The sequence below is a fragment of the Metopolophium dirhodum genome, chromosome 1 (genome assembly GCF_019925205.1).
Source record: "Metopolophium dirhodum isolate CAU chromosome 1, ASM1992520v1, whole genome shotgun sequence".
NCBI classification, from domain to species: Eukaryota; Metazoa; Arthropoda; class Insecta; order Hemiptera; family Aphididae; genus Metopolophium; species Metopolophium dirhodum.
In genome coordinates, this window is record NC_083560.1 from 62,091,603 (window position 1) to 62,108,835 (window position 17,233).

A 17,233-nucleotide genomic window follows, 5' to 3' on the forward strand; every position below is an offset into this window, starting at 1 on the left:
GTTGTTGCATATGGTTTGGCTATCTTGTGCGTGTAAAACATGGTATGTAATAATGATATAATAATTATAGAATTTAATATGGAATTTAATGACGGTGTTTTTGAGGGTTCCTTCGCGTTCGGGTAGGTAATTCAATCGTAGGTACCTATAGGCCGAGTTTAATATGCATCACACGCAAGTGTAATAATTGATAAAAACAATAACAATGGCGACGAATGGTCTATATATGTACCCACATTAATATTATCCTATGTGGGCTAATGTAATGTTATATGCTAATATTGTATAATTACATCATAATAATAATAGCTATACAGTCACTATAATATATGATCAGTGCAGTGTTTAAGGGAGAGGGAAAAAGTGGACATTTTCTTCGGAACGCATCAGCTTGATAAAATTATAAAAAAACCTCATAAAAATGTATAAAAAAATAATTTACATTTGGTATATAATTATTTTAATCTATCATAGTATGAGTTAAGGGTAGCTTTAACGAGTTTGAAAAAAAACTACTGAACGCAAATTTTGGTATCAGTTTCCCGATAAGAATTTCGAAATTTAATTTGATTTAAAGCATTACGCATACCTGTTCTATACCTTCAAAAATCTTTTTTTTCATTAAATTTCCAACATTTTCCAAAGTTTTTACTCACAAAACTCGTTTTTGATTTTGCAGATTTCCCCAGTCCGTACAAAAACCTATGTTTGTAAGTAGAACAAGTGTCACAAAAATGCTTATAATAGTCATAATATTTCACATTGGAATTGTAATGTTAAAAAAGAAAACATGGAAAACATGATTTATTTTATTATAGAATATAGAAGTGTGTTAGTTTAAAAATAATATACTTACTTTTTGAAAGAACCAGTGGTGCATAAATGTTTATATTATAGTTATACAAATCTAATCTAATGGAACACTAATAATTAATTTACAAAATGAACAGTCCAAGGGGATAATTAAATAAATTATTTTTTTATAGAAGAATTTAGTAGTGGAACCACATTTTCTGATTTGTGTGGTTTTCTCCTCATAATCCGACCCACATGAGAGGAGCGCTTGAATTTTTTTCCCCTGGGCGCAAAATGGCTTAACACAGCTTAATACTACACCTATATGCTATTACTTACATTTATAACGTTAATAGTTAGGTATAAATGTAAAGCATCTACCCAGTGAGTCATATTAGAGGGTGGGGTGTGAGGGGGAAAAGGACAAATGGCCTAACATTTTTTCTTATTCTATAGAATGGGTTATAATCTCTTTACATTTATTACTTCAGTAGACCTGCATAGACTTGTAAAAATTTGTTTTATATATAAATGTATCTCCTTAAATTATAAAATAATAATATAATATAAAATTGACACAGCCCTTAAATAATTAAGTATATATATTTTTTAGATTGAAAAAAAATATACATATTATTTTAATAATGCAATAAAAATACAGGGATATCTTTGAAAATTACAAAAAAATGTACCTTAAGTATTAGTACTATTGGAATACTAAAACTAAACAAAATATATATTATATTAATAATAAACAAAAGAGAAAAAATAGATTTCATTACGCGTTTTATTCGAAATAACATGAAATAATATGTCAAATACTTAAAATTTATTATGTTCTCTTATAACCCTATTTAATGTTTTTTTTTTGTATTTTATGCAAAATAATCTTTTATGTGCATCCCAAGTTGAAAAATACGTCCATGTTTCTAAGCCCCAGCATATACACAAAATTAATAGTACATTTAAAAACATACAAATCTGAACCTTAGTCATAATATAAAATAAATGTATACATGCACATTAAAATATCCTCATGCTTAACACTCGAATAAAGTTTTTTTTTTATAATGCATTTTTGGTTATTGTACATGTATTATGTATATAATTTATAGAATCATATAATTATTTGCTACATGTTTTAATGTATTTTAATAATCACGTATATGGTGTTATTGTATATTAATTTCTTAAGTTCACATTATTAATATGTTAATCTTAGGAACCCGATGTTTGAAAACTTTCAAATAACGTGTATTATGTATGATAATTGTAGCATTATAAGGGATAATGACACGAGCTAATATAATTTAAACTGAGTGTGAAACGTAAGGCTGTTCTTATGCAATTGTAGGGATTGACTAATAAATTCCTTATTGTCAAGTAAGGTTGGTCTCTGTGTATCATCAATATTATTTGCGCATTAATGGAAACCGGGAAAAAAATACAGGCCAACACACAATATATTATTATTCACACGGATCTACTCAAGTATAAAAATGGATATTTTATACATTTTTGCCATGCGAATTGATATGTTAAAAAAAACATAGGTGTATTAATTGAAAGAACTCGAGTGCTTAGATTGGAGTACAATTTCACTAAGAAAAACTGGCATACATATAAATACAATAAAATGCCTCATGTTGAACATTCAATAATCGTATGGACGAGACAAATCTCCAATAAACACATGAATACACGCTGCAGTTCTGCACGCACACTCAATATGCAATATGGTCATCTCTGATTCCACGCACATTCAGATGAACATAAATTATCATTATGTACATCCAATTTAATATTATAACGTGCTTATGTTGTGTACACCGTAATAATTTCTGAAAGCACGCTTTCTAGAGGTGTACCTACCTCAATCCATTACAAACAAACAACTTTTAATTAAAGACTACTTTGGTTGATTTTATGTTGAAAAATCGTTCATTGACATTAAATATGTTCTTTTAACAGTCATAATTTTGACAGTTGTAACTTAACTCGTTTTAAAATCGTATTTTAGATGCATTCGTTTCCATTTACATATTACTACATAATAATGTAGGTACTTTACTCATTTTTTCAATGATAAATATATTTATGGTCTGATAGTTGAACCCATATTGCTTTAAAAATATATTATACTCATATATCATTACTTATAAAATATCAGTTTTAAAATGCCAATTCTTAAAAAAAAAAGTTTGTTCGTCTGATAAACATAATTTGTTGAATAATTGTAAGATATTGCTATGAACGTAATATTGACACTATAGTTATTAAGTATTTAAAAAATAAAAAAAAAATATAATGTTATAATTGAAACGAGTTTAAAAATATATACAACTTGTTCATTTCAGCCAATATATCATCTAACGTAATCCCACCATTTTGTAGTCGATGCGTGGAATAATCTATACAAATATTGTTTTATTCATCACACAGTTTACAAATGTTCGTGTATTAATGAGTATAATATACATAATATTATAATACATCACATAGTGTACACTGTGCATATTAAACACTTGTTACGTGTGTTTATCAAAATCTATGTGTTTAATGTTTCATCAAATTATCATCATAATGCAATAAAAGTGATATTAAGTATATAATATAAGTAGTTATTTAATATTTAAGTATAATGAGTATTATAGGCTATAAAATATTAACCATAACTAATATATAATCGTATGAATTGTTGTTTCATTATTATTTTATTGTAAACACATATTTTAATCAACACATATGACGTATGTAAAACTCAGTAGTTCCTTAATAACTGATATTAAGGTTAAGTACCAAGAACATGTATATGTAAATAGCACGTAAAGCACGTTTAGCATCGTATGTAAACGAAGACGGGATAACATAAATTCTCGTGCATTCTGAAATTCTATTTAATTGCACTCGGTTATAATTCGTTCAAACGTGTAAGGGTTCATGATTATCAAAGAGTTCAAAATATCCGAAATTATAAATATAAGTGAATTTGTATAAGTATCGATTTTTCTCTTAAAATTCGGACAAAAACAGTGCCCGAAGCAAGCGTGTAATTTGGCACCACTCGTACACACTATATTCCCTTTATACTTAGGTATGTATAGTGTGACACTATTATGCATTTTGATAATACTGCCGGAATATTCACTTTGTAGTTATCGATAAGATATCAGAATTCTCAACCGTTGTTCAACAATTGGCCTAGACTAGGGGAGGCTTGTATACTAAATCATATACACGAGTCACCGAGTACATGTCCATATCCAGTAAATACCAAGCTACTTCACTCATATACCCCAATATAAGTGTACCTATATCAAATTACCCAACCCAAAGAAACAATGTAGGTAGATATTATGTTTATAATTCTGAGTACTTAACGGTATTTGTGTACCCAACTACCTACAGATTATTTGTTAACCATTCATTTATAGAGGTTTGTAACTTTTTGAGTAGCTATAAACATAAAATAAAGTAGGTAATTATTTCATCTGTAATAGCAGATAGGGCAATCAAATATATTTACAGAATTGAGAGTTCGATTATACGGGTGGAGAAGTGCGCATTAATGTTTGGAAATTCACCTGCTATTCCTCCACTCCATATGTTGCAATATTATAGAAAAACAATAACCTATCTATATTTTTATTAGCACAGCGTTCAATAACATTTATAGTAGTGTTATACAGAGTTACATAAAAAATAAATTGATTTAACGGCTCACTACACTTTAATGAACCAATTATGGGCCACTTAAACATGTTTAAGTATTGATTCATTAATAATGTTTGGTGATTGTTTATTCAATCAGACATTAGACGTGGACATTTTAAAATCAAAAGACTAAAAACATGATTTAACTCTCTAGTGAAATCGCTTTGTGTTATCGACATGTCTAGCAAAACCGTTATTGTTTTAGTGACAATATAGTGGCTAACAGTTGAAATCGTGAGTCGTGACTGAACGAGGAGCGTGCAACTTTAATACCTCAAGTTTGACTACACTAATCATTACACGGTCACTCGCGCACGACTTTGTTCGATGACAAGTGGCACATTTACCCATGAAATTGAGGATACAATAAGGCAACCGAGAAAAATGTATACCGTTATAAGATACATACTATAATATTACAAAATAAAGCCTTAAGAAAAAAAATTACCATAATTTTCTGAAAACTACCACGGCGTGATACTAGAATAATCCATCCCGTTAAGTGTAAAGTGTTATATTATATAAAATAATCACGGACACTCTAGTTCACGTGATTGACGTAAAGAAGCGGTGATTCGTGTACGTGGATAGTTTGATACCCACTAGAAGCATTAAAAGTTTTATAATATAATGTACACGAAATGGTGTCAGAAGGACCAGGTGGTAAAACCATTTTTGAGGGGTGATTGAGGCCAGGCGTGTGCCAAATTTAAAAAATTCGTCCACAAGTTTTGGATCGCAATCTCACACCGGGTCGAAGACTGGCGAGTAGACCGATGTGCTCGTTATATATATATATAATATGTGTGTGCTGTGGAATATAATATAGAGGAACGGGGGGAAGAGGAAAATTTGAAAACTTTCGATAGTTGTACTATATACGCCGTTCAAAGTTTTATTAGTCCCGTTATTAATTTAGTTTTTTTTTCTTTTTGGCGGCAAATCAAACTAATGTTGCCAGCCAATGAAATCCACCAACCCACTCGCTCAACACCGACCGAGGGCCGAGACACGCGTTCACCTCGCTCATTGGCGAAAACCTGTGATATTATTATGATTAATCGTGCACTTTTATCGTCTCCATTATCGTATTATTACCATCACAAACAGCAAATTATAATTCGACGCGTCTCATAATATATTATATCGTATTGAACTCGTAGGTAGGTATTTATATTTCATATATACGTAAAATGCAATGCTTGTGAACAGAACGCGCCGCTATAAGGACACACTCCACAGCACGTGCACACTCGTATATCATGATATTATGTTCTGCGACGTCGCGCACACACATTTGGCGGTACCTAAGTAAGTAATCTATTACACCAAAGAGAATAATACTTATTTAATCTTACAACATAACTACATTACGCGTGTATCATATATCGACGAAAAAAATATGTACTTACGTTTCGTTGGACCTTGCAGGAATGTATTTGTACTATGTAGAAGTGCAGAGGGTTTCACCATACTCCCCTTCCCACCACACTAAAAATATATTTTCTATTTAATCACACTTTACCGGATTATATAAAAACTCTATACCGTAAATATAAATGTTACCTATATATTGTAGGATTCCCGTTTCTATTGACGATTACACATATAGTTTCCCACGTATAGGCACCTAGTTGTATAAAGTCTATTTCACATAAATACTGTATTTAAAAAGTTGACCACATATATATTTTACATTCGGAGTTTAAATAGGTAACGATACAAGGGGCAGATGATCACGGTGTGTCAAACTGTTGATACGTGTGAGTGTGTGTGTATGCGTGTGCGTGTGTGTCAATAATACATTAATGAAAGTTGCTGACGTGACACAGCTATATAATGTGCACAAGTGCATTCATCTCTTGTCTTATGGAAGGGTATCTTTATGTATTATTCGGGGCGCATGCGGCGATATCAGACCTCGAGCAAGTTCTCAGAACCTATCCGTTTTTGTCCGTAATTGATCGCCGTTATTACAATGTATTATTATTATTATTATTATTATGACTATTGTTACCGGCTTGAGTTTTTTTTTTCGTATTTTTCGACGAGCGACTCGACCCGGCGACAAAACGTCGTCGTCGTCCCCTCCGTCGCCCATCACCATCGCAGCTTTAAATGCAAGTGTGGGTATACCGGGAGGGCAGCGATCACTCATGCTTTATCGTCGCGGACGCAGCCGGCGTATATACCCTTCCAAAGATATTGTATATTATTATACAACGTATATATATATATTATATATGGCCTTTAACAGAATTCCGTGCGAGTACATCGAAAACGCATTAGACTACAATATATACAGGAGCGTATATTTTTCGTCGTTGAAGACTACGCGTCTACTTTTCCATTTTTCTTTTTCAGTTTTTTCCTTCCTTTTTTTTTTATACGTACTTCATGTATGGTATAGTGTGCGTTTGTATTTATTTTTATATATGTATATATTGTTATTATTATTATCATTTATTTTTTTTTCATGATATTTTTGTGGCGCGTTTGTATATTGTAGCCTGCCGCCTGCACAGACTCGGACCGTATGTTTGCACGTGTGCCAGTTCAACAATATGGACTAAAGTAATAATAATAATAATAATAATAATACTATACTTTTGAGGAATATTACAAAAAGATACGGACGAGGTATAAAAAATATTCAAGAGATCATTTCGAATAAAATTATTTTATTCTGCTTAAAATACAATATTTATGTTAGGCAACTTTAAATATACAGTCGCAATAGGTAATGTATGTGTACCTTAACACATATTCCACTCCTTTTGTCTTCATATGTTTAACGAAAATACATATCATATTATATTAAAATACTTAATGTATTTAATAGTATACATTTCACTGAACTTTGTGTTTATAACAAACATTCAGAATTCAAAGTACTGTTTGAAAATATTATAGTTGTATCTTATTTTAAAATATATTTTCTAGATAGGTAGTGGTTATCTGCTATTACTTATATTTTCATAATACTTAGCATGAAATACTATTTCTGAAACTAATAATATTTAATCATTTTTGATATCACTGATTTGGATTATGGTATAATAACATACACCTATTTAAGGTTATATTATAATGTTTAAATATTATCACAAAACAAAAATTGTTTTTAATCACTTTTACATTTTTTACTTATTTATATACTTAGTTTATATATTATATGCCTAATCACTATGAAAATATTATAATATGTAAATATTGAACATATCATATAGCCAACTATTAAATGTACTCTATCAACAAATATATTTTTAAGTAGTAAAAAAAAAACTATTCACTTTAGCATCTATATGTTTATTTAGAACACATTATTGTTTCACTAATTGCTAAACTGCACGTGAGACGTGGATGAAAACTAAAAGTATTTTTTCCAAGTTCAGAGTACCATTAAATATCAGGTACAAGTATTATACAATATTGCATTATCAGAGAAGGTGGAATTGGCATCGGGTCCCGAAGAAATATATCCTACAAGCACAAAATAAATTTTAAATGGAATTTGTTGGTTTTAACATGGAAATGTATAACTATGATAATTGTGTAATATGTATCAACAAACTTATTAATACAATCATAAATAGTTAATAGAACAGAAGTGATTAGTTTATAATTCATTATTCTACATATTATATGAAATATATATGATATATTTATACCATTATAATACATACCAAATTATACTATACTAGCAATAATTATTTGTACCTACCTATTACACCCATTTTGATCGGTACATAATACATAAAATAAACCTAACGTGTACATACAACAGTTGCTATTCGTTATACATATCAATAATGTATGTATTCTGCAATGGGTTGAAGTAAACATATTTCGGAATTGAATCTCAGACGATAATTACATTATTACAATGATGAATTGTAAACTACGCTGTAGTACCAATTACATGAAATTTGCATGCATTTCCATTTGCATGAAATGACCTCACATCCAGAATGATATTTTTATTGTTAGAATTTGTTAGCTATTTTTTTTTAATAATCCATATCCATTTTTAAAGAGTAATAGTATAGCACCATCATATACTTTTACAATTTCGAAAACAAACTTACAAAATCTCAAAAAGGTTTTTATCATCATTATTATTATTACTATTATGATATTTTAAGGAGAGTAATTCAACTTGTGTTTATACATCATCTAAGCGTAAAAAATAAAATCTCTTTGACCGTCTAACATTTGATATTAATTCATAGAATTTTTACAAAGTATTTGTATTCACTCATTTTCTTTTTTTTAGCAGTTGTATATAACTTTTCCATGAACTGAAGTTGTATACATTCTATATTCCTCGATTATTATTTTCGCTCGTTTTATTATCAAAACTGATTTTTTTTTTAGGTAACAGCGTATAGAAAATCGAATTAGTTACAAATTAAATTACACGTTTAAACTGAAAAACGAACGGTGTTTTTTCGGAGCTGGTACCTATACATAAGTATCAAAGATGTATACGGTTCGTATTTCATAAAATGATATATAACATTTAATTCAATTTTTTCTTGTTTCTGGAATTTGTAGATTTAAAATTTTAATCATCACCGATCTGCACAAAGAGAGATGGTATTATTTGATACGATAGTATAATACGTGTGTCTTATTTGCATAGCTACATTACAACATTACGATTATTTTATGAGTAAAGTTGATCACTTTATTGCAATTAGGTACTAAATTATTTGGTATTTAATAAGCCTACAAATATTTTATTCACTCACTGGGTCGGAGTAGATTTTAAGTGGGAATTTTTACTAAAACTGAATAAGTAATAACCAATAACCATACAACGCAAACAACCGTGAAGGTGTCACTTAATATATCACCTGATCTCTAATTGATATAGATAATGCACTTATGAAAATAAAAACAAACATTCCATGTATATTTTCATTTAAATCCATAATACAACAACATCACAATGTAAGTTACGAAGTATTATTATTTTTTTACAATATTAAGTGCAATATTAATTTATATGATACATATGCTTACGAACATAATTTTAACTTTATAATCACACTACACTACGCAGATAAGCATTTCACTGACATTTAGTTGCCGATGTGTTCGTAATAAAACTATGTAACTATGTTCATTAGTTATAAGAACACAATAGCATACTCATTACTCGAAATGCTTATATTATAATCTTAAATAATACGTAAATGTTAAATATTTAAAGGTTTATTATTAATAACCTACTTATTATACACAAGAAACAATTTATATTAGCTAGAGAGATATATTATAGATGAATTACATTTAATTTTAATAATACTTCATTAGCTTTTCGGTTCTATTTTGTTTTTACGTATCATAAAGTTTTTGAAATAATTTATAATTTTATTGGAAATCATAAAATATATAAAATTTGATCATTTGAATCATTTGATAAGACATAAGAATAAGATAGTTCAGACAGTAATCGAGAACAATAGCTTTAAATAATCAACTGTGGTTTTCAATCAACAAACATAATAAAATTATTCCCTTTATTTAAATCATCGTCAGGTGCAAGGCAAATATAAATGTACACTATATTGCATTATAGAACAAACTTGGAACGAATAATTAATAAACACATATATTATGTGTGTGTAATGTGCGTACCGATAAATTTGGCTTACGATAATATAAATATTTTATTTCATACGACGGCAAATACATTCAATACTTGATCTAGATATCTAGCGACTACACACCATCAAGTGATCTACGGCATTACAGCTATATACCTGAATTAATTTTGTTAAAAGCAATAATAATTAATATTGATAGTTTCCTGTTTGTTTAAAGTATTATTACAGGCAGTCTAATATAATTAGTGATTATATATCTTATGGATAGTTTATAATACGCCATAAATTACGTAAGTATTTTATATTATTTCAATTTTATATATTTTTTTCAATTTCAATAAGTCTAATGTAATCGATTTTGTTTGTGTTTATTTTATCATCACTCTATTAAATTTGGTTTTTCGTTATTTTTATTAATCATTTCTATATATATTATAACGGCTAGTTTTAATAAAAAAACAATACTTTTTTACAATATTTGTATTAGTACTAATAATACTTTTCGTTGTTTAGGTACAATAACATTATACTACGTTGCGCAGTAGATACATTTTGTAAGATAACCAAATTGTTTTAAATAAACATCATCGGAGGTTTGAAAATATTTCTGCCAGTTTGTGTTGTTGCAATACATTTCGCTTCATAATGATAATATTAATAAAGCTGTTCTACTCGTTTTTTTTTTATTATTTCTCGTTGGAATTTTTATTGCCTCCCATTTTTACTTAAGTATTCCTTCAACCAATGACAGCGTTTTTTTTCAGCTTACTTTTTCAATTTAGTTATCATGGGTAACACTAATTTAGTGAAAAAATATTCAATTTTCTTAGTTTTGCAGGAAAAATATGTTGATATTTATTTTGTTGGTTATTTAAATTAAAAACAGTAGGTAGACCCTTACTATTGTACATTAGATACGTAATTTCTAATTACCATTTAAGACTCTGAACGGAATGATGGATTTATTGATTTTACAATGATTTGTTTTTTATTTTTGTGTATTTTTTGTGTCTGTCATCCCCTTTGAGGCAGTAAATATTATTCTATTTTTTACTTCATTATCTTTTTTGCTATGAGAGTGATATTCACTACAACTTGATAAGTTGGTACTTTGTTGAGTCAAAAGCAAAAAATTCTCAATAACTTTCAAAAGCATCGAGAAAAACAAAAAAAATAATTAGGAAAAATATATATTACCAGTTTTCGAAAAAATCAACCTTATTTTTTTTTAGTAACTAAAAAACAAGAATAACCAAAGATATTTTTAATTTTCACAAAACGTTTATATAGCAATTTCATACATAAATTATATCATTTTCTAAAAAATGTTGACTCTATTTGAGCAGGGACTGGAACTGAACCTAAAAGAACCAGTTCTGGAACCGGAACATTTAAAATATTAAGAACCAGAACCAAACCGGAATTTATAAATTAAAACGGTACTTTAAGGTTCAAAAATAAAATAATTGTATTTATATCACCGGTTGTCGTTTGCGCATCACTATTGTTAATTTGGACCTTTCTTGTAAGACAGTTGCGCATCGGTAAATTTTTGGGTAATATATAATTTGCGTATTGATCGTTTAAAAGGTCGTACATCATTCGCGCATTAAAATTATTTAACAATAGAACTAAAAAAAGGTCTATACCAAAAATCACAAGTTTTTTTCTAAATTTCTAGTGGTATCTATCATTTACAACAGGCTCCTGAACGTCAACAACTAAACTTAAAATTAAATAAAACTTTTTGCTTTTTACTATTTAAATAAAAAAATTTCAAGATTTTGATGAGTTTTGTCAAAATTTAAATTTGGAATGCTTATTAAACAAAAACTTATTGCCATGTATCACTATTATTTTTGAACTTTAGAAAATCATATATTATTCATTATCTATATAATATTATATTATGTATGTACATTTATAATATAATTACAATTGAATTGAATTAATTTCTTTTTAATTGTTTGCATATATTTATTACATACTAGCTGATCCCGTGCACTTCGTTGCCCGTTAAATGTACCAGCTCTACATGACTCGAACTTTGTTCAATTCGTTATTTAATATTCGGTGTATGGTGTTCAAAATTTATCTTAACTTCTCCGTTACCAGGAATAAAAATTCTGATTCGCAGCAGTATATTATCAGGTAGGCAATCTATCTGCGGTAGATCGTGGACCCCGTGCTGTTTGTACGTAAGTGTATGATTCAACTCTAAAGTATCAAAGTTATACCAAGTTTGTCGTATTCCACCTATGATGGATTAATATAATCAATTAATACAAAATCCTAACCTAACCTAACCGTACTAATATCAGATGAATAAAAGAAAACCAAATTTAATCATTTTTAAATTAGCCTGTCTTCTTCCCAGAGGTCTAATCTACACAAAAACATTAATTTATATATCTATACTTTAATATATAAAGCTGTAGAGTTTGTTTGTTTGAACGTGCTAATCTCAGGAACTACTGGTTTGAAATGAAAAATTATTTTCTTGTTGTCCATTCATCGAGGAAGGCTATAGGCTATATCATAACACCACGCTACTACAAATTTACAGAAGCCTGGGGAAGTGCTCAAACAGGAATTTTGAGATTTACGGTGGAAGTGTTTGTTTATATAAAGGTCGCTATTGGTTTATAGAAGAATAATTTTAAAAAAAATTTGAGCCAAATCGGACCAGCCGTTCTCGATTGATGAGGTAACGTACATTTTTCACGCTCCATTTTTGTATAAATAGATTATCATTGAATATATTTATTTATTAATTAATAGTAATAATTATACTAAATAATAGTATAATACTATTGATATTATAATCTATATATATAAAAATAAGTGTACATTTTGAATAAATTTTATAACTTAAGCACCAAACCGATTTCGATAAAAATTTCAGTGCATACTAAGATTGATATTTAGATGGTTTCTGTGAAGTTTGTACGATAAGGGGTTAAGGGGTTCCGGAATTATGGCCTCTTAAGTGCACACCTGGTGACATGGCCAAAAACAACAACAACGTCTATACAATTATTTTTATCTATATATATAACCCATAGTAAGCATTAAAAAACAAAAATGTCTATCGTAAATCTCAAAATTCCTGTTTGAGCACCTACCGGGTGGGGGTGATCACTTCCCTTTTTAAATTAGCCTATGACACTCACAAAGAATGTGACTTTGTATTGGTGAAAGAATTTTCGAAATCGGTTCAGTAGTTTCGGAGCTTATCCCCAACAAACAATCAAATCTTTCCTCTTTATAATATTAGTATAGATTATGATATATGACAATCATTGAATTTTCAACCAAAAATTATTTTTATACCCTTATATATTGTTCAGCATGTTGATGCGCATACGATGTACGATAATTTGGTGCAGGTAAATAGCTGATGCGCAAACGATGTGTGATATTTTGGCACAGGTAAACAGACGACGCGCAAATGATATAAGGCCATATCATAATTTAAAGGTATTACTGTTTTGTATATAATTTATGTATGATAATATTATGAGTTTTCTAATATTTCTCGTACTATTAATTAAACCTGCATTCCGGATAGGTATTTAAAAATGTTATACTTTTCGGAACCGAAGTTATCTGGAACCGGAACCAAAATTATTTGGAACCAGTACCTTTATTTTTTTGTCATCAAAGAACCAGAACCGAACCGGAACCGTTATTTTATTTTTGGAGAACAGGTACCGTATCCGATACCGATAAATTCAATAGGTTCCAGTCCCTGATTTAAAGACATTTTCAATTTCAAATTTTCATTTTTTTCTATAATTTTCACCTTATTTAAAATGTAATAAAGCAGTAACTTCAAAAGCAGTATTAAAATATTTAAAACACAATAGCACAATTTATTGTCATGCATTTTAAGTTAAAATTTTATGAAATTAAAATGAAGAATAACGATCTAGTAATTTTGTAGTAATTTAGAAATATTATTCGTGGTACCTGAAATATTTAATGTATATTATTAAAATTGAATCTAACCTACTCAGTAACCATTAGTAAAATAAATTATTTTAATAGCAATACAAATATATAATATACTATACTTAGTAATACACACTTTTTGACAGACTGAGTCTTTACTCATGAATGGTTTTTCGTGGACAATGATATGTTATGATTGTATTCAAATTTAACACATCCGTCGTGACCCACACGACACCTGATGTACATCAGAGCGATTCCCATTTGCTCACATGTTTTTATTAATATTATTATTGTTTTATATTTAGCCGAGTGCAACATTCGAATAATATTTTGACTATCGGGTTATAGAAATAATAGTTCGAAAGAAATTGTATTAACTGTATACATTTAGTATAATGAATTATAAATAAATCAAAAAAAAAAATCATCTATTATATTATTGTACTATCTTTTTGTGTTAATATTAGCCTTTTTATATTGTCTTAAGAAAAGTATTAAATAATATTATATGAAGTATATTCGCGAGGTTTGTTAACTTAATGTAATTATAATATTTAATATTATTATATCTCTTTGAATTCAATACTTCTATAATTTAAATGTACCCATTTGTATTATTTAATTATAAATTACTATTTTTATCTCCTTCAGTAATAAATATTTGATTCTTGAATCAGAAGAATATCAATCTTATTGGAATACTATTGAAAAACGCAATATTTGTTGCGCAATTGTTTTGAAAATGATTAATTACAAATTAAAATAGGGGTGCGATAAAAGTGCATTGTATTTTTTCTGCACACTGAAATGAGAAAAAAAAACTCAACAAATTGCAAACATAATAATATTATACAAATACTTAGGTACGTTTAATTATAAACAGTGATCGACACAAGAAACTAATAATGAATCACAATCGGAAACACAGTAGTATTATGCACATGCAGTTTGCTTTATTATTGTATTTTATTACTTCATTTACTGTGTATAATGCATGTAAATAGGCCTGGTGAATAATCTAACATCTGTCAACCCAACGTGTAACAATATTGCACGATATATATAATCCATATAACAATACTGGTTGTAAGGTAGTATTAAAATATGCAGGCACAGATATCGGGTGTTTTTTTTAACGGAAAATACCTACTTGTTATTTATAAAATGCGTAGTTTCTAAAAAATGTAGGACAAATGCAAGTCTAATATTTCAAATGTCTTATTAGTTTTTTTCAATTTTATGGATTCATAGTGATATATAATGAATACATGGCGTATTGGTATTATTCAACTTTAATTTCATAATCCGAAAACAATTTTTGTTCAAAACATGTAGTTCCATATTTCTCAAGACGTAGGTATTGAATGAATATTATGTTTTATTATTACCACGGATTACTTATTTTATATGGCATATTTTTTTGAGAACCATTTCAATTGAAACACTTCAATACCATTGTCCAAAACTAATTACCATGTTATCGTATACGTTGTTTAGTTGAACGTAAGAAACTCTTTGCTGTTTAGGAATGTGTTTTTCCGTTGAGCCGATCAATTGCCACATATTAATAATTTATACATATTGTAACATATTGTATAGTTCATAGGTATATAATTATTATATTATACTATTATTGTGTAAATATGATAATCTTATGCATATACCAATAGTGACAATAATACTATAGAAACGAGCAACAGCATTTCTCACGCACGCTTGTGGTACGTGGTACATGTCAAAGGCAAGCACTCTGAAAAAGCTGTTTCACCAGAAAATAAATAACAAATAGTTTCATAAATTATAATATCCCAGCTAATATGCAACTGTCTCACGTACATCGTACATGTATATTGTGTATGGTATATAATATATTTATGTATAACTACAATAATTGTTATAGTTGTTCTTGTTGTTTCAAAATATGTCAGCGGTGGCCAGTCAAATGTATTAATGAATATTAAAATTTATAATTTCGGTCTCGTAAAACGTTACGCACACGCGCATTACAATAATAATTACTTCTAGGATACAAAAACATTAAAAATTAACTTTTTGATCAATTTTCATCAAGGAACCTGCCTAAATCGTATAATAAACAAATGTAATGATGTAATATTAATAATAGTTACCTATTTCAAACTTGAGAGGTGAGTATTTATTATATTATTTTAATACCTATACCTCCTTATATTTATTGTTTATGTCATTGTTTACTGACACTGTAAACATATTGTTAGGAGCACCTATTAGAGGGGTGATTTATACATTTTGATTTGCATGAATTTTTCACGCTGTCAAAGTTCAAAAAGCTCTATGAAACATGGCTCACTTTTTTTGCGTACAAAAAGTTCTAAAAACGACAAACTTATTTTTTACGGTTAATTAAGAGAAAGGTAACTTACAATTTTGGAATTTATGTTTAAAATATATGCTATTAAATTGCATATAATATTCAAGCATGGCCAAAAACTTGGATATTATGACGCTTAAATTTTGAAGAGATTTCTCACAATTTAAACTTTTGTGGTTCATGAAAAACTGCTGAACTTACATGTTATCAATATTTATTTTATACGTATTCACGAACAGGGGTGTAGAATGGTTGTATTTATATTACAGGGAAATATTTGAAGGGTCCCCCAAACTGAAAAATAATTTGGTCGCTTCGCTCGCATTAGATATTCAATCTAACAACTTTACCTCTAAATAAAATGTTTCGTGCGAAAACGTATTTTTAGTTTGGTGGGGGGCTGGGGAAACGGCATATGAGGAAAATGCTTTTTTTTGGTTGTAAGGGATTATTGAAAAATTTCGCGTAAGGTCGTACAAATTCCGTACTAAATATCTGTATAGAAGTTTCACATAAATAAGTAGTTTTGGAAATATGGAGGGGGGAGGGGGTGGAGAAACGTTTCTATAGCCCCCTACACAAATTCTCGTATAACTTCAAAAAAAAATGTATACGAACCAAAGGTCTTATCGTACAAATTCCGTACTAAATATCAGCTAAAAAAAAATTCCAAAGAATAATTTTAAATTTAAACTATTCCTATTTGGAGAATATTTTATTTTACAAGAAGACAATGTGTAGACCTGAGTGGGCCCCCCGACATAAACATAGACATGGGCCCTATGGGAAAATCCCTTTTTCT